This window comes from Falco rusticolus, chromosome W (assembly GCF_015220075.1).
Source record: "Falco rusticolus isolate bFalRus1 chromosome W, bFalRus1.pri, whole genome shotgun sequence".
In the NCBI taxonomy this organism is placed as follows: domain Eukaryota; kingdom Metazoa; phylum Chordata; class Aves; order Falconiformes; family Falconidae; genus Falco; species Falco rusticolus.
Window position 1 is genome coordinate 1,027,949 of NC_051209.1, and position 24,658 is coordinate 1,052,606.

General features: G+C 47.6%; 1 long non-coding RNA gene across 3 annotated transcripts in view; it reads right to left on the reverse strand.

Moving 5' to 3' along the window:
- Positions 1–24,658, reverse strand: part of LOC119140788 — a 61,278-nt gene that overhangs the window by 25,484 nt on the left and 11,136 nt on the right. For all 3 annotated transcript variants that reach the window (XR_005101713.1, XR_005101714.1, XR_005101712.1), the window contains exon 2: positions 10,805–10,903. This is a non-coding gene — a long non-coding RNA (uncharacterized LOC119140788). The remainder of the gene's footprint in view (positions 1–10,804; positions 10,904–24,658) is intronic.

Sequence of the window (24,658 nt, forward strand, 5' to 3'; positions counted from 1 at the left end):
AGATAACACCGTGATGGATCAGTAGTGGCAAGACATTAACTTTCGCTCTTGAGAAGACACCCAAATGATAACACCTGTAGCCATACCACTCCAGAGTTATCAGTCTTGTCACTCATGGAGATAAATCTCTCTGACCTAAACCATCATCCTATGCCCCTCCAGCTTCCTCGTTCAAAATCCTCATAGGTACCAGCAGGGATCAGGAAAATCACACCCAATAATCAATTGAGTGTGTGTAACAAGGCTCACATGGAAATAATATCCTTCCAGTATGTTAAAATAATTCCACAGAGCAGGAAATAAACCAGGGTAGGCTTGAAAGCCAGCCTGCAGGGAAAGTGCTACATGTCAGTGACAACTGTGGAAGGACAGAAAACAGCTACCAAAACCTCAAGGAGCTGTCACACACAGGAAAATGTAAGTTAATTAAAGCCACTTAAATACATCTGGGACAGGGGCATGGAATATAGAAAGTGAGAATGAAGTGATATTAAAAGCTCGAACACGTGGTGAATCCCAGACAGGAGGGGCAAGGAAACCTATTCAGCAAAATCCAGATGAGCCCCTCGCCCCAGAGCTGTGTCTGAGAGGGCAGCCGGAGCCCCCTCCGCCCCAGGGCTATGCCTCATTGTCAGACACAGAGTCTTCCTGCAGCCCCTGTGGGGATGTCCAGGCTCAGCAGGTCCACCCTTCCACTGGAAAACATCAGGAAGGCTCCGCCGATGCTCTCCCCACAGCCCAGCGGTGCTGGCTTGGGATTATAAATCTATTTCTTGCCTTTCTAGCATCTCCCCTACAGTCCCTACTGCACCATCCAGCTGAAACAAGAACCATGGGCAAAGCATCCATCTGGCTAAGAGTGTGAGGATGTAAAACCATCTCAAATGTACCACCAGGACCAGCATCACCTCCACCTTCAGCCCTGGTCTGCCTCCAGAGTTCACTTACCTCCTACTATGCTCAAAAGATGAGTACAGGTTACTCACACCAGTCACTGCTGATATAAAAGCAAAATGAGGAAGACTTGGACAGGCTCTGTGCAAACAGCACGCTCAGTGTGATATATACACAACAGCTCTGAGTTTAGATGCCTTGAAGCTCAACAAGACAAGAAGCCTGAATGTTGCTTTGAGTTGTTTCAAGACATAGCCCTGCTACTTTGCTTCAACCATGTGTTCCACCACATGAGAGTTTATTTTTGTTGCAGTCAGCTCCCAAAGAAGCTTAAAATGTTAGGTCTTTATATATTCCTTTGAGTGCTAATTCAGAAGTGGTACCAAAATATCCACACAAAGTTGGATCATCATGGAGAACCTTCATCTGCTATCACTGCCACTCAACTGGCCCTTTGAGACACTGCTGCTTGGAAAGCGGTGCCAGCCTCAGCGTGAGGCAGACAGGAAAGGAAACAGCAAAGTCATCTGCACACCATCAAATCCCCGCGGCGGGATGACAGCACGCGAGGCTGCTGCCTGCGAGAGGAAGCCTTGCCATGACATCAGCCCAACCCAGTTGGAGCACAGGCGGCATGGAAACACAGATGGAGGAGCGAGGAGAATCCAGGCTTCCAACAGCATCTTGGTCTGCTTCCCATCCTCCTCTCTCTGCTGGGGATGGGGGCGATGCAGTGAACCCAACACCAACCCAGCATGGTCCTCCAGCAAAGCTGCTGGGATCTGGTTATCCTGGTTAGCAGGGAGCTGCTGTAGTGAAGGGGCCAGGTCACACAGGACAAGGTCTGAGATCTCCTTCCTCACCCTGAAATCATAATCTAACCCCAAACCAGGCTTTGCTACAGATCTTTTATTCCAGCCCCGGGTAAGATTAACTCATTGCAAGTGCCCATGGCTCTGCAGACAGCATTACAGCCTGGGATCTCAAAATATAGCCGGGTACAGCATCCCCCTCCGTGCCTGCAGCTCTGGGCAGGCAGCCAAGGCCCCTCACCCATGCCCCCAACCCCTTCCCTCCCAAGGGCTACTTCCTTAATGCAGCCCATCTGCCTGCCCCCACCCACCAAGGGCTGACAGATTTGTGCAGTCCCCTTAGGGTGGGGTAGGTACATTTCTTTCCTCTTTTCCAAATAAAAAAAGAAAAAGAAAAAAGAACAAGGAAAAAAATGCAATTAACCTTTTCCTCTCCTTGCAAGGGGCAAGAAACATCCTTGCTACAGAAATGGTTTTGGGACTAAGAGATCTGCTCACACAGCTGCGCTGATGCTATTCTAGCTTAACTAAAATTAAATAGCTGAAGCTGTATGTGGGCCTTCATGAAACTGTCACAGAGACCACAAGATTAGAGGACGAGACGGTGACCTGGGAGGCCAAGATCTATTCCCAGCTGTGCCAAGAGATTCTCATGTGAATCACAAAATGTTTCTCAACCTCCATTTCCCTGAAAATAAAAGAAGGGTAGAAAAACTGAGTCCATCATGAGTGCAGACCTCGAAGGACCTGCAGGTCCATAGGACCTGGTCAAACCACAGGCAGGACCAGACACTGATATTGCTTCACTCCTGGGAAGATGAAGTACCTCAGTTGCTTTTGGAAGCTAGAGCATGGAGAGGCTTTCCCAATCCTTCAAGCCAAGCTCACTGCTCCTCCAAGCGATTCCAAGAGGAGCAGATCCATAGGTAAACCTCAGGACTTCTGCACAGTTTCAAGAAGGAAAGAATAATCCCATCTCACAGACTGTCCTGGGTGCCTCAAGCCACTCTCTCCCTCCAAACCAACTCCCACTGACCTGACCTTTCTCCAGTATGCCCAGGCCAGGGTGTTGATGGATTGCTGCTAGACAGACACGCAGCCGGCATATCTCAGCTACAGACAGAGAAGCATCAAGACAACAAAGGAATCACAGACAGGTCTTCACAGAATCATACAACTGTTTGGATCGGAAGGGACCTTCAAAGGCCATCTAGTCCAACCCCCTGCCATGAGCAGGGACATCTTCAACTGGATCAGGCTGCTCAGAGCCCCGTCCAGCCTGGCCTTGGATGTTGCCAGGGATGGGGCATCGGGCACCTCTCTGGGCAACCCGTGCCAGTGCCTCACCACCCTCAGTGTAAAACATTTCTTCCTTACATCTAGTCTGAATCTCCCCTCTGAGTTTAAAACCATTCCCCCTTGTCCTATTGCTATGGGCCTGTCCTGGTTTCAGCTGGGATAGAGTTAATTTTCTTCTTCCTAGTTAGCACAGTGCTCTGTTTTGGCTCTGATGCGAGAACAATGTTGATAGGACACCGATGGTTTTGGTTGTTGCCGGGTGATGTTTCTACTAAATCAAGGACTTTTCAGTTCCTTGGGCCCTGCCAGCCAGAGGGCTGGGGGGGCACGGGACATGGGGAGGGGACACAGCCAGGACAGGTGACCCAAGCCAGCCAGAGAGGGATTCCATACCGTGGGACGTCATGCTGAGTATATAAACTGGGGGAAGGAGAAGGAAGGTGGAGGACATCTGGCATTATGGCGTTTGTCTTCCTGAGTAACCGTTACACGTGATGGAGTCCTGCTTTCCTGGGGATGGTCAAACACCTGCCTGCCCGTGGGAAGTGGGGAATGAATTCCTTGCTTTGCTTGTGTGCACGGCTTTTGCTTTACCCTTTTACCCCACCTTTCCATTTTGTTAGTATTATTGTTCTTACCTCTTTATTCTGTTTAAATTATTAAATTGTTCTTGTCTCAACTCTTGACTTTTACATTCCTTTTCCGATTCTTCTCTCCATCCCTCTGAGTGAGGGGGAGTGAGCAACTGGCTGCATGGGGCTTGGTTGCCGGCCGGGGTTAAACCATGACAGGGCCCTGCTAAAATCTGTCCCCATCTTTCTTCTAAGCCCCTTTTAAGTATTGAAAGGCCAGTAGGTCTTGCCAGATCACCTTCAGTACCCATCCAAATGCTAGCTAGAGATCTAACAGCACTGAAAAAAAACCCAGGAAAGCACAGGATAACCCCAGCATCCTGGCCACCATCCCCTCTCCCACCATAAGCAAGTCCCCCTCCACCAGCTATCGTTGGGCACATAAAGACCACTTCACTGGCCGATGTCAGCATGCAGCTCATTACTCTGCAAAGCACTTTGAATTGCTCCGAATATGAAAGGTGCTCCATCAGACCAAGTTCAGCTCTGTTTGCTATTACAATACAGTGCATTTCTTTTGTCTGTGCCTTTTGATGATGCCCAATTATTCCCCTCAGTCAGTATTTCGGAGTCATTAGTTAGAATGAGTAAAGCTCCCCACTGCCAGACTTTTCCAAGGCTCTGCTCCCAGGCTACAAAGAGTCGATGAGGAGTTGTCCTGCTTTCACAGAACTGAAGGAGCAACAGGGAGCATTCTGGGGGAAGCAGGCAGTCTGCTCCACTCCACTCTCCCACTACAGGAACTGGGAAATGCACTTGCCGACAAGATGCTGCGGGTGGCTGCAGTGGGGCTGGTGCTTCCTGACCAGGAGGGAGCCTACAGACCCTTTCATTTGGTACCTCTGATGAGAACAGGTGAAGGGTTTTGCCCAGTTGCATCCATATTTAGGCAGCACATCCCACAAAGTTCAGGTTTCTCTCCCAGAAATCCCACACTCCCCATTTCAATGCACCAGCACTGAAGAAGTCACCTTTCTCTAGGTGACAGAGACCTTCACTTGGACATCTCTGTGGTGAGAACATTTGGATGTGCCTGGCCTTGTCCTCCAACCTCTCGCTCATGTTATGCCTTTCCAACTATATGGGAAAGCCCCTTAGCATCAAGACACTTTTCCCTGAAGGCTTTTATACATGGACCATGCCGGTTCCTCCCTACCCATACCCTCCTGGGATGCTCACTTGGATTTTGGAAGAATTTAGTGGTAAGACATTTTCACTGGAGGTTCTTAACCCATCTGGACCTGTGTTCCTGCCTTGGCTGGGCATGCCAGAGCGAGACAACTCACAGGGGAAGGCTTGCTAATGTATCTAAGAATATCATGCCCCACAATACCCAGCTGACCCACTTTGGTGATGTCCGATCTTCAGGTACGGGTGTGCATTTACCATGGGAAGCCCAGGAGAGAGGGACAGCAGACACAGCTTTCCTTGTCCTCCACCAGCATGAATCAGGTTCAACGCCACAGCAGGTGCCTGAGGTCCTGCAGCCCAAGATCCCAGCTCTAAGAGTGACCAAGGGGCATACAAAATGGGGTACACATGGAGTACTTCTCCAGGTATACGCTCCTGATGGTCAGCAAGCAGCTGAGATGCTTTCCAATCCGGTGGCTGTACCTACAGCACTGCACTAACAGCCCTTGATGGAACTTCTGTCCACAAGTTTCCCTAACTGGTTTTTGAAGCCATTTATACTTTTGGCATCTTCAATATCCTGTGGCAAGGAGGTCCACAGTTTAATTACATGTTTTATAAAAAAGCACGTCCTCCTGTTTAAAGTCCCTGCCCAATCATTTCACAGTTTTCTTTAGCTGCTAGACACACCAAATAACTTCCCTATCTAGCTCCACACCACACAGGGCTTATATACCCCACTTCAATACCTGCTCAGCTCCTTCTCTTCCAGACTTGAAGGACTTGGTCTGGTCAGCCACTTTTCACAATGAAGCTGTTCCATGTCATTCCCTCCTTGTCCCCCTCTTTGTCCTACCTTCTGCCACACCACAAGCCCTCATGCACAAAACAGGACACACTTTTGGCTCCTTCATTCCCAAAACCCCCATCTGCTGCCCAGGGTGGCAGCAGATCCTTCTATCCCAATGAGTTGCAGTGAGAAGAAGCTCCCAGCACCTCCACAAAGGGAGAAGTAAATCCCTAGCCATGCCCCATCCCTGGCACATGAAGCCAGGCGCAACAGGTACATCCCCATCCCCAAAATACAACACACCCTGCAACAGGCTTAATTGGCGCAGGTATTAATCAAAGGAGGTCCCTTGGAAACTAATGGTGTAATGTGGTGGAAGACCAGCACTAGAGACGTGCAACTCTATGAGCCAACACCATTTGAGAGTAAAGGTGGGTCCCAGTGCATTACACACTTTCCAGACATGATAAAGCCTCCACAACAGATCACAGAATCATGGAATGGTTTGGGTCGGAAGGGACCTTCAAAGGCCATCTAGTCCAACCCCTGCCATGGGCAGGGACATCTTCAACTGGATCAGGCTGCTCAGAGCCCCGTCCAGCCTGGCCTTGGATGTTGCCAGGGATGGGGCATCAGGCACCTCTCTGGGCCCTCTGTGCCAGTGTCTCACCACTCTCACAGTAAAGAATTTCTTCCTTCCATCTAGCCTGAATCTCCCCTCTTTGAGTTTAAAATGATTCCCCCTTGTCCTATCGCAACAGGCCCTGCTAAAGCTCTGTCCCCATCTTTCTTCTAAGCCCCCTTTAAGTGTTGAAAGGCCACAGTAAGGTCTCCCCAGAACCTTCTCCTCTCCGGACTGAACAACCCCAGCTCTCCCAGCCTGTCCTCTATCACAGCACTCCCCAAACTATCAAGCTGCAACAAGGTCTTTTACCATCACATACCAACATACTCTTCATGCCAGTCCTTCTGCTGTCTTCTCCTTGTCTCTCTCTCTCTCTCTATTCTCTCTGCTTCTTCTTCCTCCTCTCTCTTCCTCGGCTGCCCAACCACTTAATGGAACCAGCCACAGCTGCACCTTATCTACATCAGCTGACCCTGAAGCCAGCCCACAGCTGTATATTATCAATGCTAATTAACCCAGCTTCATTCCTCTACAGTCCTCCGACCATTTTTATGGCCCTCTTCTGATAGAGGATTCATTCCTGTTCACATGTAAGGAGACCCAGCAGATGTATTTAGTGATGAAGCTGCATGGAGCATGCCCCATCTAACATTGCTCTCTGGCCTCAGAAAGCCAGCTCAGGTCCCCAGACCACAGCAGCTCCAACTCACACCACCTGTGGGTGCAGACGCTTCTTCACCCAGCCATCCCACCGTGGTTTCTCAATGCAACATGGACATACGGCCACCACAACCCTGAAATAAAACTAGGAGCAAACCAACCTTACAGGGCATCCATGGTGAGTTGGAAGGAGAGCTTAGCACCGAACCCAGGTCCTTTAGCAGCTTGTCACTTTTCACGGTGGATTGTACTCACGCTCCCTAAGGATTTCCTAACATTAGCGATAGCATTTCCATTGCAACACAACCAAATGCAGGCAATTCACACCTCTCACCTTGCATTTTTTAAAGTAACACAGTACAATAAAACAGCCTGCCTGGATTCCAGCCTAATCTAAAAACAACTTTATGGCTTCTAATTTTAGCACTAATCTTCCTTTGCTACAGTTGTGTGATTTCTAATTATTTTATCCCAAAGCCTTGCTTTGATGTATAGTTGTACCTTTTCCAAAGCCAAGTGACTTGTAAAGTGCCTTTAAAAAATACGCTGATCATTTCAGGTTCGTTTCCAGTTCCTACGCAAATAATATTCTCATATATTGCTTCACTGGGGAAATATTATTATAGTTATATTAATAAAAGCAATACAATTTTAAAAGGAGAGTTCTGTTTCCTAGGATGATCCCAATCTGATCCTACAAACACCATATTTTTCTCTTAAAAGTTGTTAAAGAGCATGAATCCGTTATCCAGATATGGATCTCTTAATAATTCAGTGCCTTTGGCTTGGCATCGATCCCAGAACACTCTGCCTTTATCTATCTACAAAGGGATCTGGACAGGCTGGATCGATGGGCCAAGGCCAGCCGCATCAGGTTCAACGAGGCTCAGTGCCGGGTCCTGCACCTGGGTCACACCAGCCCCAGGCAGTGCTACAGGCTGGGGGCAGAGCGGCTGGGAAGGTGCCAGGTGGGAAAGGACCTGGGGGTGCTGGTCGACAGCCGACTGGGCATGAGCCAGCCGGGCATGAGCCAGCCATGCGTCCTGGTGGCCAACAGCATCCTGGCCTGTGTCAGCAGTGGTGTGGCCAGCAGGACCAGGGCAGTGCCCGTCCCCCTGCCCTCGGCACTGGTGAGGCCGCCCCTGGAATGGCGCGGTGGGCTCTGGGCCCCTCGCTCCCAGACAGACCCTGAGGGGCTGGAGCGTGCCCAGAGCCGGGCAGGGGGCTGGGGAAGGGGCTGGGGCACAAGTGCTGTGGGGAGCGGCTGGGGGAGCTGGGGGGGTCAGCCTGGAGAGGGGGGGCTGAGGGGAGACCTTCTGGCTCCCTACAACCCGCTGAGAGGGGCTGGAGCCAGGGGGGTCGGGCTCTTCTCCCAGGGAACAAGCGACAGGACGAGAGGGAACGGCCTCACGTTGTGCCAGGGAGGTTTCGGTTGGGAATGAAGAAAAAGGTCCTCACAGAAAGGGCTGTCAAGCCCTGGCACAGGCTGCCCAGGGGGTGGTGGAGTCACCAACCCTGGAGGGATTTAAAAGACGTGTGGATGCAGCCCTTAGGGACAGGGTTTAGTGGTGGACTTGGCAGTATTGGGTTAACAGTTGGATTTAATGATCTTAAAGGTCTTTTCCAACCAAAATGGTTCTATCCTCCTTTTCAGGTTACAACACATCAAAGAGCAACCAGCCATGCCAAAACCTCAGGGGAACTTTGCAAGGGATGGTATGAAGTGGTGGCAGAGATGCACTTGCCTCAGTGCTCCTGGGGAGCATTGCCTATCCAATCCTCTGAATTTATAGCCACAAAGATCAGCCCTTGGCTGAAGATGTGTTGCAGGGGATTAGGATGAGCCTCAAGCCCAGGCTCCTCAACAGGCAGATGTTTTCTCTCCTACCACGCTCACCTGAAGCAACCTCTTGATCCTCATAATTGCTGACCTTGATCAAATCTGGATGCAATACTGTTAAATTTGCACAGAAATTTACTGGGGAGAGGATGCTGCCTGCAGAACATTTCAGGATGCTGAGGCAGGCAGCTGCCTGCCTGGCCGGCTCTGCCACCGGCTTGCAGGTTCTGTAGGACCAGCACTGCGGTGGGGGATGCAGACACAGGGCCGGTACATGTTTGGTGGGTTATTTCCTTCCCCAGAATTTACACTGCACTCCATTCAAATGGAAAACATCCATTTAAACTGTGACATTTTTGTTATAGTTACTCTCCAAACTTTGACAGCAGCAGTTTAAACACAGAGCATATGAACTTCAGCACCAAGAAAGCACCCCATCCCCACAAATCCAGAATGGATGGGGAAAAATATAGCACCACAGTCCTGATGGTGAACGTATTTCTTCTCATTCTTCATTTTCCTGTCTTTCACTTTCTGAGCCTGTTTCACCCTCTGCGTCTTCTCCCTCCCCATTGGAAACATGAGCTCCCCACCACAATATTCAAGAGAGAAGGATATGGGCTGGTTTTTTTGGGTTTTTTTTTGTTTTGTTTTTGTTTTGTTTTTTGTTTTTTTTTAATTCCCTGCACAATGCTGTGTATAGAGTATTTGAAATTGAGATTGTCAGAACAGGAAACAACCCAGTCAAAGTCCTCAGGCTTGGGTCCTGAAAATGTCACTGCACAGAGTTGCAAGCAATGGAGAATAGCCCTCTGTTCCCACACGGAGAGAGGATGCTCTGGGAGAGCAGCTAGCGACACACAATCTGCCCTCATGCCACCCTGATCTTGAGAGCTGGCCTTTAACCTCTGCTGAGATCAGTGGGAAGTTGGTTTTTATTAACCAATTTATTGGGGGGGGGGAATCCAACAGATAGGGTTAAAAATTATAACCCTCTGTTGACTGATACTTTTATCAGCATCGAGAATTTCATAAGGAATATCACCTCGCTCAGGAAGCCAACCCTACAGGAAATCCTTCATCCTTAGCATTTCAGAGTAACATCCACAGCATACTGCTGGTTTCCTTCTTACTCCTTTTAAAACTCACCCAAGATCTTTGCTTCTCAAGCTCACACTCCAAGTTTGAGCTGGCCTTGCTGGGCTGAAACAACAAATTTTGGGTCAAATCCTGTCCACGTCCCTACCCCAGGTAAGGCACCAGGCTGACACCACATCTCCATGAGGATGCAGAGCAGGGCACCGCTTGGCCCTAGGCTCTTTGATTTCCATCTGTCCACCTTGGAGCAAAGATTTAAAGTTTCATAAAGGCACAACAATGAGGCCAGGTTTGGAGAAGAGAATGTAGCTGCTGTGAACCCAGGTAAGTAAGATTTTCAGAATTTATTTTTCTGCAGAAAATAGTTGCTAGATTTATTTTAAAAAGGAGGCCCCTGCAGCTGTAGGTTTTGAGTCCTTCTTCAAGATCTGACCTGAACAAGCATCCTTGCCAACAAGTATTGTTGTTTTAAGCCTTCGATTGCTTCTGATGGGAGCGAAAGTGTTTGGGTGGGGGTTTGGGGTTTTTTGTTTGTTTGTTTGTTTTGTTTTTACAGCTTTCTGCAAGTTAACTTCAGGAGAATTTCCCAAGTAGAAGAGCTGGTGACCATTGCCAGAACAGTGATCCAGCAATTCAGGTTGCTCAGAGAGGTGCCCGATGCCCCATCCCTGGCAACATCCAAGGCCAGGCTGGACGGGGCTCTGAGCAGCCTGATCCAGTTGAAGATGTCCCTGCCCATGGCAGGGGTTGGACTAGATGGCCTTTGAAGGTCCCTTCTGACCCAAACCATTCAATGGGTCTATGATTCCCCCTCTAGAAGCAATGGAGATATAATGTATTTTTGAGAGAATAGTGGTTATTATTGTAGTGTCAAGCTACTGACCTACAGAGTGACAACCTTCAGGAGGAAAAAAAGTCCACGGATTCATGGGATGTACAACTACGACTGTCATTTCAGATGGCCTGCATAGCCCAGAACAGCAAATTTCACCCATCATCCAGGCAGAGAATTAAAATAATTACCTAGGGCCTGATCCTTAAAGGTGCTGAGTGCAGTCAAGTGGTCTCCACTCCCATAGAGTTCAGTATCTCAGGGGTTCTCAGCAGGGTCAGCCTTGGAGCCTGCGCAAAACAAGATAGTCTTAGTCCAGTCTTTTGTAAAAAAAACAAACCCGCACAACCTGTAATTAAAAAAAAAAAATAAACCATCCCAGCTCCATGTGTCAGCCCTGTATTCCTATATGTGGAGCTAATGCAAGGGTCACACAAAGCGTGGCTGGGAAGACGCTCTCCAACCCACAGGCATCCTCTGCAGATCAGGAATTGATGCCTGCAGCACACGGGAGAGAAACTGCACCAGGATGGATGTGTCCATAGAGCTTCAGTCCACATCCAGGAACATCCAAATGATGTTCTTCAGGAGTATTGCTTTATCCAAGCCATCCCATGCAGACACGTACACTGTCAACACTGTCCCAGAGCTAACACACCTTCCTGGCAGAAGACAAACTTCAGGGTTGCCTTGCCAAGTCTCAGGGAAGCAATAAACCTGGAGATAAGAGAAGTCTTCCAGGCTTCCAGGGAGGAAGCCTAGGAACACCCCTCTGTGCTCCCCACTGGCTGGCAGTGACGTGCAGCTCGCCAGCCCTAGGCGGGCATGGCCGTGCCAAGCACAGGGTGAAGGGAGGGAAGGGAATGAAGGGGACAGGATGACGGCACTTTTCTCCATACGGCCCTTTGTTTTGGGAGGTCCCCCAAGATGCTCAGCTCAGGGTGGCCAAGTCTTCTTTCTTCTCTCCCTATAAGGGGAATGGATGAGGGGAAGAAAATGTTCCCTCCTCAGTTGCCTAATGGAAGAACAAAAGCACAGTGATCCTTTCCAAAAATGTCTTTTGAGGAACAGATGATCAGGCCTGAAGGCCCAGTATTTCTGGTTTATTTATTTTTGGATGAACTCCAGCCTGGCAGTGTCTTTCTGTCCTTCCTTCAGGCTCTTGCAGGACTTGCCCAGAGCTGCACGGGTCATGCAGGGTTTGCACAAAGCCCAAACCCAGTCGGGAGATTTAACATCCAGCACCTCACAGAGGTGATGAAACCAAAGGTGAGGTTCCTATACCAGACCCCATCACAAGCAAGCCTCAGTCACATGGTGGAAGGGAGAAGGGGGCATCACCCACCCATAGCCCTGCTCTGGTGGGATGTGTTCAGCAGGAAGGGTCTGCCCTAGGCTGATCCTACTGGAAATTGGGACCAAAACCCGCTAAAGCTAAAAGCAGTTCAAAACCAGCATCAGACCTTTCGTTGCTCAGCAGCAGTGGCTGCTGCAAAGCAAAAGGAGATTTCTGCTGTGCTGATTGCTCATGGAAAGTCCCCAACTGGCCCACAACCATGGAAAAAATGGAAAATATAACTTTAATACCAAGTTGGTGGCAGGCTGTCTATTTTTCTCTTCTGTGACTAGTTACCATGGATAGATTTCTGAGGTCGACTACGCAACTGTTCACTGCACTGCTCCTATTAAACAGAGGATGAGAATCATTCTATTTGTACCGTACTTTAATTTCCAGAAATTATTTGTTCATTTGTTTGCTTAAATTATTTCTCTCATTTAAAGAAACAATGCAGTCTTACAAAGCAAGGGCCCAAATCTCTTGAGTAACCCTGCTGTGGTTCATTACTTCTATGCTAGTTAACAAGGCCAGTAATTTCCCTAAGGTTTAATAGAAAATCTTTCCAGAATCCAGAGGCAGGACATTTTAACAAACTCACTACTGTATTCCAGTTATATCATAGGTGAGGGATATCCTAGGCAAGGCACAGGTCCTCCTTGGGGGTAATATATAAAAGCAGGTACCCTAAATGGAGCTTTTTTCATCCAAAGCTACGCCCTCAGCTGGGGAAGGAGACCTGGGAGTCCCTGTCTCTCTGCTGAGCCTTGCCCTGCTCAGAGCATCAGCTCCAGCTCCGCTTGACAACAGCTTCCTGAAGCATTCCAGTCCTCATCCCAAAATGCAGACTGGTTTATCACAGTATGCTGGGATGAATTAGATGATACTGGACAGGCAGATCCAAGATCTCCCTGGGGTGGGTGTACTGGAGAAGTAGACGTACAGCCTGTTTTACTAATGATGTGGATTGCAAAGTAAACAGGACACCTGCCAATTGCCTGACCATAAACTGCCCTTCTCACCAGTTTTACAAATCTCCTCCCATGACCAAATCAGAACACATTATAAAAAATTAACACAAACACAGAGCAGAGCTTGTGGAAAACAAGCAAACACGTAAAACATATATAAAAGCATATATACATATATATATATAAAAACATATATATATGTACACATATAAACATATATATAACAGCCCAGCAAAGCCCTATTGAGCCACACGTGCAGTTGAAATACACCCTGTGCTGAGCGAGAAGCCGGCAGTGCTGCCCTACAAGTGCCTCTGCAGCTCCTTAATATTATTTATACAGTAGGATTTGTCAAGCAACAGCTACAGATGTTTGCGCGGAGTCTTCTTGCTTATCCAGTGATAATACTGTGCGCCTGGGACAGCCGCACAAATCATACCAGGTAAATAATAAAATGCCCTGACCTAAGCAGGGGTGAGTCTCACATACACACAGATCACAGGGAGATCACAGGAGCTGTTTGCAGGATCACTTACCGAACATGAATAATTCTAGCAGGAGTGGCTGGAGCTATGAGAACAGAGATGGGAGCTCACCAGCGCTGCACTTTGGCAGGTTTTATTTTGTCGAGCAAAACAAAGAAACCACAAGCCCCAACAAGAATCCGTAATCTACAATTGTCAGTGTTGTGACTTTATTGTGAATCTTGTGATATACAGTGTTTTACCAGATCCCCAGCTGATGATGAGCATCCTTTCCCTTTCTCCTCCAAGCAGCTTTGTGATAATTTAGCTGGGCAGGTGCAGGAAAATGATGCATTTTTCCAAAACCTTTAGTACCCACCAGCAGTCCACTGCCTAATTACACAAATCATAGACTCATGGAATGGTTTGGGTCAGAAGGGACCTTCAAAGGCCATCTAGTCCAACCCCTGCCATGGGCAGGGACATCTTCAACTGGATCAGGCTGCTCAGAGCCCCGTCCAGCCTGGCCTTGGATGTTGCCAGGGATGGGGCATCGGGCACCTCTCTGGGCAGCCTGTGCCAGTGTCTCACCGCCTTCAGTGTAAAAAATGTCTTCCTTCCATCTAGTCTGAATCTCCCCTCTTTGAGTTTAAAACCATTCCCCCTTGTCCTGTTGGGACAGGCCCTGCTAAAGCTCTGTCCCCATCTTTCTTCTAAGCCCCCTTTAAGTGTTGAAAGGCCACAGTAAGGTCTCCCTGGAGCCTTCTCCTCTCTAGGCTGGACAACCCCAGCTCTCCCAGCCTGTCCTCACAGCAGAGGTGCCCCAGACCTCTGACCAACTCTGTGGCCTCCTCTGGACTTGCTCCAACAGGTCCATGTCCTCCCTGTGCTGAGGACCCCAGAGCTGGACACAGTACATGAAGCATCCACCACCAAAAAAAACCCACGTGTTTCCTCTGAGGGTTCACACCAGCCATCAACTTCCAGGTTTCCTCCCACCCCGAGGGACCTCTCTGGGAAATGACATGGTGCTCAGAGGTCAGTTTACAGCCTTCAGGCTCTTCTGCCCCTGGAAGAGCTCATGCTTCAGTGGGGTTCAGCTCTGCAGGAGAACAGATGAGGAAAAGAAGGTGCCAAGGAGGAGAACGGAAAAGAGAAGAAACCAAAAAGTGGAAAAAAAAAAAAACAAACCACCAAAAGAAGGAAGGGATAAGGGAAGTTCTCTTATCCTTATTCTGAAAGGAAAACTGGAAGGGCAAAAGGGTTGCTCCTGTGGGGATATGTTAGTAGCCCACACTGAACACATTATCAGGAGGTCTGGAAGCCAGTAAGCAAATAAAAAAACAAGAAAAAACACAAAGATGGTAAAGACAGATGTGGATAACTGGCTAGCTGAAAAAGGTCACATAGACATAGTCCAGCTGGCTGGACAAAAATGCACATCGCTCTCAGCTTATCTGAAGTAAAGCAAAATACACTGTCTTTGGCTGTCCTTGTTACACAATAACAGGAAGATTTTGGTGGGAAAAGAATGTTGCAGGTGGGAACAGAAAACTACAGAAGAGAAACTAGGGGCGGGCTTGGTATTTAGGCAACTAACCAATAATGAGCTTAACTTTTGTAATATGTATGAGCTAATTATAACAAGGCATAAAAGGTGACTGTAAGGGACAATAAACGAAGTCTGCTGATCACTCATATTGAGTGACTGTGTCTTCCCTCCGTCGTGACAAACAGATGGTGGAATTCAAACATAGCTATAGTACAACCTGAAGAAATGCAAAACTCATCCCTCTGCAAGGATGTTGCATTGTATTTATTGCCTTGCTGACCAGTATCTAGGACCAGCTCTCCCACATGGGGTCAGAAATGGGATACCCAGGCTTGTGACAGCCCAGTAACTCATCCCTGGGGAATCAGAAGTGTCAAGGAGGGATATGACAGAGAGGACCCTGCCTTAGCAGGATTTCCACGGGTCCTCAATGGAGTTACATGCTCCACTGCTAGTGACACGCTCTGGGATTTGGGAACCCTTTGGGAATTTCTGCCCTGCATCTACACCTGCATGTGGCGGTATGCTTGTCCCCTCATCCTGACCTTTATTTCTGTAACAATGCTGAAGTGATAACCAGCAATGGTGACTGTGATGGATGCCTCTAGTCATGATGGCAGATAACAGCAGGATAGCCAAGGGCTAACTGCAGCAACGTGCCCACCTCACCACAGCACAGGGCAAGGCCAACTTAAAGTTTGAAAGAAACTTATTTTTGTAGTCGGAATGCAAATACAACTGTGAGCCAATTCCCTGACTCCAGAGGTAGCGGGCAGCCCAGGGCCTGCTGAGCTCCCCCGCACGGCAGCGGGCTGCACCCCAGGGGCTCCCCTTGAGCAGGGACCCTCCCAGGGGAGCTCCTGGAGGCTGAGAGATCCCTTGCCTTGCCGCAACAGATCCTCTGTAGGTGATTAAAGGCATGCTAAACTTGGAAATCTTACCAAAGTGATATAAAGGACTGATGGTGCACATATAATCCATTACAAACATAAACCGTTGACCAAGTCTGGGACTAAGTCTGGATCCAGCTGCACCTAAACTCCCCTGCGGGAAGTGGTTTAACACAGGGGGGTCCTTTCTGAACCTCATGACCCAACAGGAGGGTCTCCCTGACAGTTCTGTCTGACCCCGTCCTCTGTGCAGTAAATAATCAAGTGTACCTTGCTGTCAAACCTCATTAAACTGCTGTAGCATTTACTATCAAACTTCATTAAATCTCTGTTTTCTATCAGAAAACGTATTGCTGCTTCTCTTTTATGAGTGAAGTGCATCACCCCATCTGTGACAGTGCGTTGTCCTGCTTCAATTCACCCCTATGCACCGCACTGCTGCCAGGCCCGGATTTGGCCCCAAAACCGCACACCAAGCTCCCCTCCGGCTGAACTGGAAGAAAACTGCTGTGCACATCACGCATATTGACGACACACCGGGTCATGGACCCCTTGCATAAAACATATTTCTTGATATTGCATGAAAGGTGTCTGATTCAAAGAATCACGGTGACAGGAATAGACATTCACCCAAGATCACAACACAAAAATCACAGCAGATTTCGTTCTCAGATTAAACCAGACGAAAAGAATCCAGGCGTCCCAAGCTAGCTGCAACCTTTGATGCTACCAGCAAACAAGTCTACACTTCAGCTTGTACTTGAACATAAAAATATTGACTTTATCCACACTTTCTCCCATTTTTAAAGTACTTAAGCTTAATCTTCTGAATTAAAAACATCCTTCAGCACCACTGCCTGTAGCATCCTTGATCTAGAAAGCTCAGTCTGGAAGTGCCATCTCAGTGGTGTCTACTGCAGTGCTCTGTTACTCCCATTTAGAAAATTTCACTTCAATCTTTAGCATAAACTGAGTATCTCTAGTAGGAAACCTGTCTCTTGCCAAGAGCTAAAGAGCCCTTATAGACCGAGCACAGGCCACACATAACACATCTCCATGTTACCCCAAAATAATTACTTGGCCACTCACTGCATCTGATCCTCAGGGCTCTGGGTTCCCCACCCTTGTCTTTTCATCCCATGCAGAAAAAATAACTAATTAATCTATGTCTGACAGGTTCTTTGAAAGAGATATCACATCTTCAAAACACAGTATGATGTAAGGGGTAATCAAGTAGATTAGACTGACCAGAAAAGCAAGGATTGCAGCATGACAGTTGAAAGTACTGCTTTAAATTTTTCTCTGATATTTATGTTTATTTCCATATCAAACTATCAATGTGCCAATTAGCTGTATATAAATCTATAATGAAATTATGCCATGTTGCTCCCCAAAGTGAAGAAAAGCCAGGGCTGGGCTGCATAATCACTCTTAACTCTGCCTCTCCAGGTGTTTCATTCCACTCCTAATGATTGTGTACTATTTCCCAATAACACAGCTGAACATGAATCTTTTGCAATCATATAGAGGTATACACAACATTTCCATATGCTATAAGCTACTTTGTGTGTGGTGGCACCTCTGTATCTCCTGTGGCCAATTCAGGATCATTATTTTTCATTCTCCTCCAGCTAGTTACGCCTGCCTGCTGCCCCTGGTCTCAGACTGCCATCTCTCTAGGGCAAGCTTTGGCTCTGTTGAGGCTTTGTGCAACCCTGTAGGAAAGCAGGGATCCTGCTTAAAGACCTGTAGGTGACCCTGGGATGCAAATAATAACAGAGACACATGCTGTCATTTTACATATCAAGCGGAAGGTGAGGATGCAATGGCCTGGTCTTGGAGCAGTACTACTTGCCTGGAAGGGGTGTACACAGTCAAACTAGCCACCTCAAAGAGGTCTTTACGCTCTGCCAGGAACCTGCAGAAGGCAGCAGGCAAAGCTGGAGCCTACAGCCCCACCTGCAGTCACAGCTAGCACCGGTTAAAGGTCTGGGGAGAAGGGCTCCTGGGGGGCAAGCAGTGCTGATGCCCCACACGGCTTTATCTAGACGACAAGCACTGGTGCAGATCTCTGTACAAATAAATCAAGCAGCTACATGATCCCAGCCCATCCCAACAGCTGGATTCAGTGGTTCTACCCCCTTTCAATACTTGGAATTGAAAATGAGACTTAATATACCGTGTCATCATGACAGTAATGGCCCACTTATGTCCCACTCCCTCTCTTGCTCCCTTCATCAGCCTGCCTCTTTTACCCCAGGACAGCCACATTATCTCCTGTGATGTTCTATATACCACTGGTCAGGGCGAGTCCTTAAAACAGTGTATCTGCTTCCTCCTACTGGGGTACCTAAAGGAGACTGGTTCTTCATAGCATTACAAAGAAACAAACCACCCACCAACTGGGTGAGCTGCTATGACGGGCAACTGTACCATCTTATGATTACAGCCAGTCACCCTTCATTTACCTAGGGCCACCAAACTAAGGTAGGAAGAGGTTCAAGACAAGGAAACAGAGATGGTTTCCCTGCAGCAGATGGTGGATCTACAGAGCTCCTGACTGAAGGACTTGCAGGAGCAAGTGTGCATGGGCTTCAGGAGAGACTGAATGATCCACTAGGATTAATAAACAGATGCACCACTACAGGACCAGGAAATCCTTGTTGCTGGGAAGTGGTCTCATGATCAGTTACACCAAGAGAAAGAGCCTCATACCACAAATTCCTTGCCATTGCCACCACGAGTATTTGGTTTGCAGGTGACCTATCCCCAAGCAAGGGCAGCATCACTGCCCATTAGGCACTGTACAGAGACACATCAAAAGAGTTCCCACCTCAAATGGGTGGGACAGACACGTCATGGGAGGCACCTTACTGGTGGAGAGGTGTCACCCAGACACCATGCAAGAAATGTTGCACAGAAAAGCTGTGCCCAAGGTGGGAATCAAGCCCTGATCTCCTGAGCCCTTCCAGTTTCTAATGACAACCCTGTCCTTCATGGCTGATAGACACTGCTCCTGACTGCCTCCCCTGTAGCTCATACACTGATGTATCTCAAGAAACTTCTTTTTACACATGGAAATGTTGCCCAGGCAGCAAGTGAAAACGTTGGACATTAATGGAGGAGTAGTAACTCTGCAGGAGAGCCAGAAATCCCAGATGTGCTCAACTCTACAGCATTCGATGTGCATGGGACACACCACTGACGGGAAGCAACACTCCTGTTCCTGCACTCACAATGCTATTTACCTTCTTGATGATCTTGTGATGCCACTTTTGGGTTGGGATCAATATTAACCACTCTGAGCTTTCCCTCCAAATGTGCTACGAAGTAGGTCGTCTTCCAGGAAAATCCAAGACATAAACAAGTTATCCCTAGAGATGATGTGAAGAGGAGCAAGAAATGAGCCTGCATTCCTTGGGACCATTTTTTTTTGCCCAACTGAGGTAGCAAGTTTGACTAATTTGAGTGATTAGGCACATATACAGACTTAAAATATTAATACAAGAACAAATCAAAGGCAGCTTGGCTGGCTGGGCTCCTTCTTTGAATTCATTACACATATTAAAAAAAAAATAAAAAAGGTTTTACCTTTTCAAGTACGTATGAAAAGGTATAAATTCCTGACTGACTGCAGTACTTGGCCTTGCTGTGCTGGTAATTGGAACCAGCATGGTCCGCTTCCCGGGCATCCCATTCACAAGCATGAGAAGGAAGCATTCAATTTTTCAATAGGAAATTTCATCGCTGGAAGACAATCCACCTTCCTTGCCTCGGAAGAAAAGCCAGAAGGTGAGTTCTCCCCTTGACCATGGTTTGGCTTACTGCCAGCCCCAGGGCTGCTGGGGGGCAGGAGGAAAGGCTACAGCACTGACTGCTCAGACCATCCCAAAGGCATGAGATGGCCTTCAACACTGTGAGTTTGGTCCTTTTTTTCTCGTAAACACATTGAGTTCTTCTCCTTTGGGATTGCTCAGAGGTCCAGTTTGCAACTTTTCATTCCATAACCACGTGGGCTAAACAAGCCCAGATTTTGTCAGGACAGTTTTCCTTACGTTTTTAGCTTTCTGCCCAATTCCAGAGCTGGGACTTCATGGAAAGCACCTGGGTATATTCAAGGGCCATGCTAACATGCAAGGGGATATTTTGCACAGGGATTTCCTCAGAGACAAAGCATGCTTTAAGTGGGTTTTTTATGAGCCCAGGACACTCCCAGCCATATGGGACTGAGCAAAAAATCACCTTATACCAACAGCTTTTTTTTTAGTAGCATTTTTAAACTCCTTTTTCATTCCTAAAGCTGCTGCCTTAGCAAAGAGATTAATAAGGCTTCAAGGCCACAAAACCCCATGAGAACCTCCAGCAGGACTCAAGAAACCCAAGCAGCAGGCAAAAGGACTAGGCAGTGTGATGGCAGATGAACTGTAGCACCAGCCAAAGTAAAACAGACACAAAACAACCTCTGACAGTGGTTGCTATTAGGATCAAGCTTCAGGGTTAAAAAGACTCAGAAGCAATTGTCCTGTGCCTCTGTATGCATAGTGCAAAGTTAAAAATCAAAATTTACTTGTACTTAAAAAACTTACTTTAAAAGTTATTTTCTTCCTTGTTATTTATGTATTTTAAAGCATTAACTAATAGTTCCCACCATAATGGCTTCTTTTTTTATGTACTTATAGAAAAGCAGCCACCTTCACCTGCTTTCCGAGCCATCCCCTGCACAGAGCTGGGAGAGGAAGGACTCCCTCCATCATGTGGTCTTGGTGCTCTCCTCTATCATACCACATATCCAGGACCAGAGGGCTAGATGAGAAAGCAATCACAGGCAATACACGAAGGAGTTCCTCAGAAATACATACAACACCATCTTTACACCTCCTTTCCCCCACTATCTCTAGAAAAGGGCTGTCGCAGAGCCGTTCTTAATTGATAGATAGAAACAGTCTTCTAACCCCCAGCACAGCATCGTTAGGGTACTTTTAGCCATACTTAGGGTACATTTAGCTGCCATGAGCTGATTGGCAAAGGGAATTTTCAAAGCAGACTGGTGTGTGACTGGGAGGGCAGACCTGGACCAATAACTGATGGCACAAGGGGCAGGAGATGGGCAGATGGGTAAAGCTGAGGGCAGCAGCTGCAGTAGAATAAGGAAAGCTTAGCACAAAGTCAGTATGGAGTCATACGGAGCGTTGGATATTTTGGGCAATGGGGGCACTTGATGTTCCTCCATTCCGGTAGAAGATAGTGCTTTGTCCCCAAGAAACCAGTTCCCCCAAGCCTATGTTGAGTTAGGCATAGGATGCCTTAACACAGCCCCAAAGGAAGACAGACTATAGTATCAAAGTACTGAAAGAGTCCTCAAGAACTCTTCTGGTTCACCCCTGGCCCAAAGCAGGGATTCCCAAGGATGTGCAGGAGATGCTTGTCTAGTTCAGGACTGCCAAGGGTGGATCCACAGCACCGACAGGTCCCTGGTGTTTCACCATCTTATCTTCAGAAATATTTTACTACCCCAAGCGATCTGCTCTCAATGTGAAGACCCATCATTGGACCCTACCAACTCCTCAATAAGCCAAGAAAGTCAGACAACATTTCATCTCTGCTAGATTTCATCTTGGCCTTGACACATAAGGCTTGGACCCTCCTGTTGGACTCAGACTCCAAGCCTTAATCCAGACCCAAACACCAGAGCTTATTGTTGCCCTTGAACACCAAGTATCATGCTAAACCCCAACAAATTTCAGAGCAAATGAAATGCAAGCATCTGTTTTTGCAAGCCAGGATCACCTTTGTTGAGCCGCCACCAAAGCTTTTCCTAGAAGTCATTAACTGCGATGGCCAAAACACGATTCCACCTCACTCCTCTCCTGCCTCTTCAAGGGCAGGATGGCAGCACTTGAGCCGCTGCAGCACTGATTGTCCTATTGTTCCACAAAGTGGTTCCTCTCCAGAAAATTGAACACTGAGAGCCATCAGAGAGAGCCCCAGACAAAGGAACCAGTGTCTGTTTCTGGGATTATTAGAGGGAAGCAGAAAGAAGCCTCTTGAAGAGTCTTTGTGGCACTTTACGTGACAGCTGAAAATAATGGATAGGACAAAACAGAACAAAGATGATTTAAATTAGGTAACTCCCAGAAAGTGATGTTCATTTAGGCTTCCAAAGGAGAACTGCCATTTCTTAGAAATGCTAACGCTCACATCTACGTGCACTCCCCCTCTGCAGCCTATAAACACCCCCCCCTCCTCCCTTCTTAGGTGCTCTATAGAGCATTTGTTCAATTTGCCAGTAGACACTGCACCCCTGCCATTAGGAGATGGAAAAGGTGTAAATGAGCAACATCAGCTGCAGCTCATCAATCCTTAAACAAAAACAGCCTTTAATTTCTATCTGTTGCCAAAAGTTCAGGGACCTGTAGGCAGAGATTTACATATACATGTTCCAGAAATCATTACACAGCTCTTCCAAAGTCACCCAGAGGACAGGGGATTCACTCCTACTAAAGGGGTTTGACCCAGACAGAAAGACAAAGGCTCTGAAGAAATTTTAGTGCCATCTCATGCCAGTCCCAGCTCGGCGGGATCCATGTGGGGCTCATTTTAAGGAAAAGGCATCTCCCACCTATACACATCAGCTTGCTCCTGCCCTGGTTGCTCACCCACATCACCTGGCAAGCACCCTTCGGGATTCACTCCTCTTCTGATGCTACATCTTCTGCCAGGGCTGGACCGAAATGAAGTCACTCTGAGTGAGTCCTGGTATCAGGGGAGCCCTGGGCATCCCTCTGGGCACAGCTTCCCAGCCCAAGTGAGACATTTCCCAGTGGCCCCAGCCACCCGAGACCCAGGCTGGCGTCTCCCCTCCAAGCTCTGCCCCCTTCTGGGAAATGTAGCTACCACCAGCATGGCTGGAGCAACACCACTGTGAAACGAAGCACTGCCTTGAGAGCTTGTTCCCTTTGCTGTGGCTGTCCTACCAAAGCAGCTCCTAAGTAGCTTTAGTGGTGGGTCCCTTATTTATGCTGCCATGTCCATACAGCTAGTGCCCAAAGCATCCCTGTTTTCTGCCAGGTCCCTAACAAGTCCACGCTGACCACAGTGGCTTGCCGTGCTTTGGTGCAGGCTTGGAATGGCTGTTCTCAAGCAGACACTGCCAGGTTCTACCAGTTCAAAACATGTGGGCAGTGCCTCCTCTGCTCCCTACATTCTGAGAGCTGCCCAGGTCTGCCTCTCCTCATCTTCATCCCATCCAGGCACTGAGAAACCCTGCCTGAGGCAGGGTCGGAAAGGAAGGCGGGGGGTGGGGGTAGAGAAAGCCAGCAAGAAGCAAGAAAATCTGGAGAACTGATATTTTCCAGATACTAAAGGAACAACCTCAAGCCATTTTTTTAAAAGTTCAAGTCCTTCCTAATAAGATGCCTAACAGCCTGTGAATTATACAGCCATAAAACTTCTACTTACATGTGACATTTGCTGGTAGGAATAAATCAGGGATCAGAAAAGAGACGCTTTGGAGTTCAATGGGTATTATCCTAACTCTAACCCTATTAGTGGTGGTCTGAAAGCAGGCCACTGTCATCCAGACAGACGGACCATGCTCATAACCAATGGTAATTTGTAGGACACAATTTGCTACTACCAAAATAGCACAGCATGTGGGTTTTTTTGCCCTTTTTGGTATATAGTTGTGTCGTTTCTTTTGGCGTCTCGAAAGAAATCTGCTCTGCACAAGCGGAGCAAGAGCTCAGACCTTCAGCAGCTCATATAAAACAGGTGGCCAGGCGTCAGGGGAAATAGAGCTTTTTTGAAAAAGCTAATAAACTAAACAGATGATTAGACAAAATGGAGATGAAACCAGCTTCTCTTTCAAAAACAGAAAGTCAGAGACAAACTAAGTTTAGACTGAGCAAACGCTGATTGAAAACACACCCTGCCACCACCTCTCTGAGTTTTACTGACACACCGAGTTTTCACCTAAAAAAATATTTAGGAAAAAGAGAGTCATCTCCTCAGGGCTCCTCATCCCCAAGCCCATGGCTGGATGCAGAGATCGGCTGCCCCTGGCTAACCTGGCTGTTGGCTCAACATCAACTAGGCTGGGGGCTCGTGAAAGTCACGCTAAGATAGTCTTGCTGTTTTAAGCCTTCATCCCTGCCGTCATCATCTCCCCATCAGATGACAGAGTGCAGCACTTACATGAAAGTTGAAATTTGGATCTGGCTAAGTCCCAATCCTTTAACTTTCCACAGGGAAAATGTTAGGAGGTATCTCTCCTGCATGCTCCAAGACTACTCTCTGAAACTGTTGGTTATTTTATGGTGGAGATTCACAAAAAAAACCCCACCAAAAAACAGAAGGGGAAAAAAACAAAGCAAAAACCCACCCCAGAAAATGAATGCCTATATTCCTAACAAAGTGGCAGGGTGGAGCCAGCACACCCTTATATTTAGCTGCGGGCAAAGCCTTAAAGTTGTAGTACATGTATTTTCCATGATTCATGTCAAAACTACAAGATCAAAAACCCTCAAACTCTTGGTATTTACCCCACTCTGTTTCTCATGGGGCACAATGGGATTGTTATCATCACTGGTTTATCTTTATTTTCTGAACTCAGAGTTGGAATGGATCAGAGAGCTTCAACAAGCTCAGCTGAAGTTACCTTAAGCTAAAGTAAGTACAGTTTCCCACAACACTGAATTATCAGGTTTTAATTTTATTTTTTTTTTTAAAGTGGAAAAAAAATAGTTATCAGGCTTGAGTCACACCTCACAACATTTAGAAAATGCTTCAGGGCTGATTGCTGGCTCTGAATTCCTATCTCTACCTGCCCCAGCA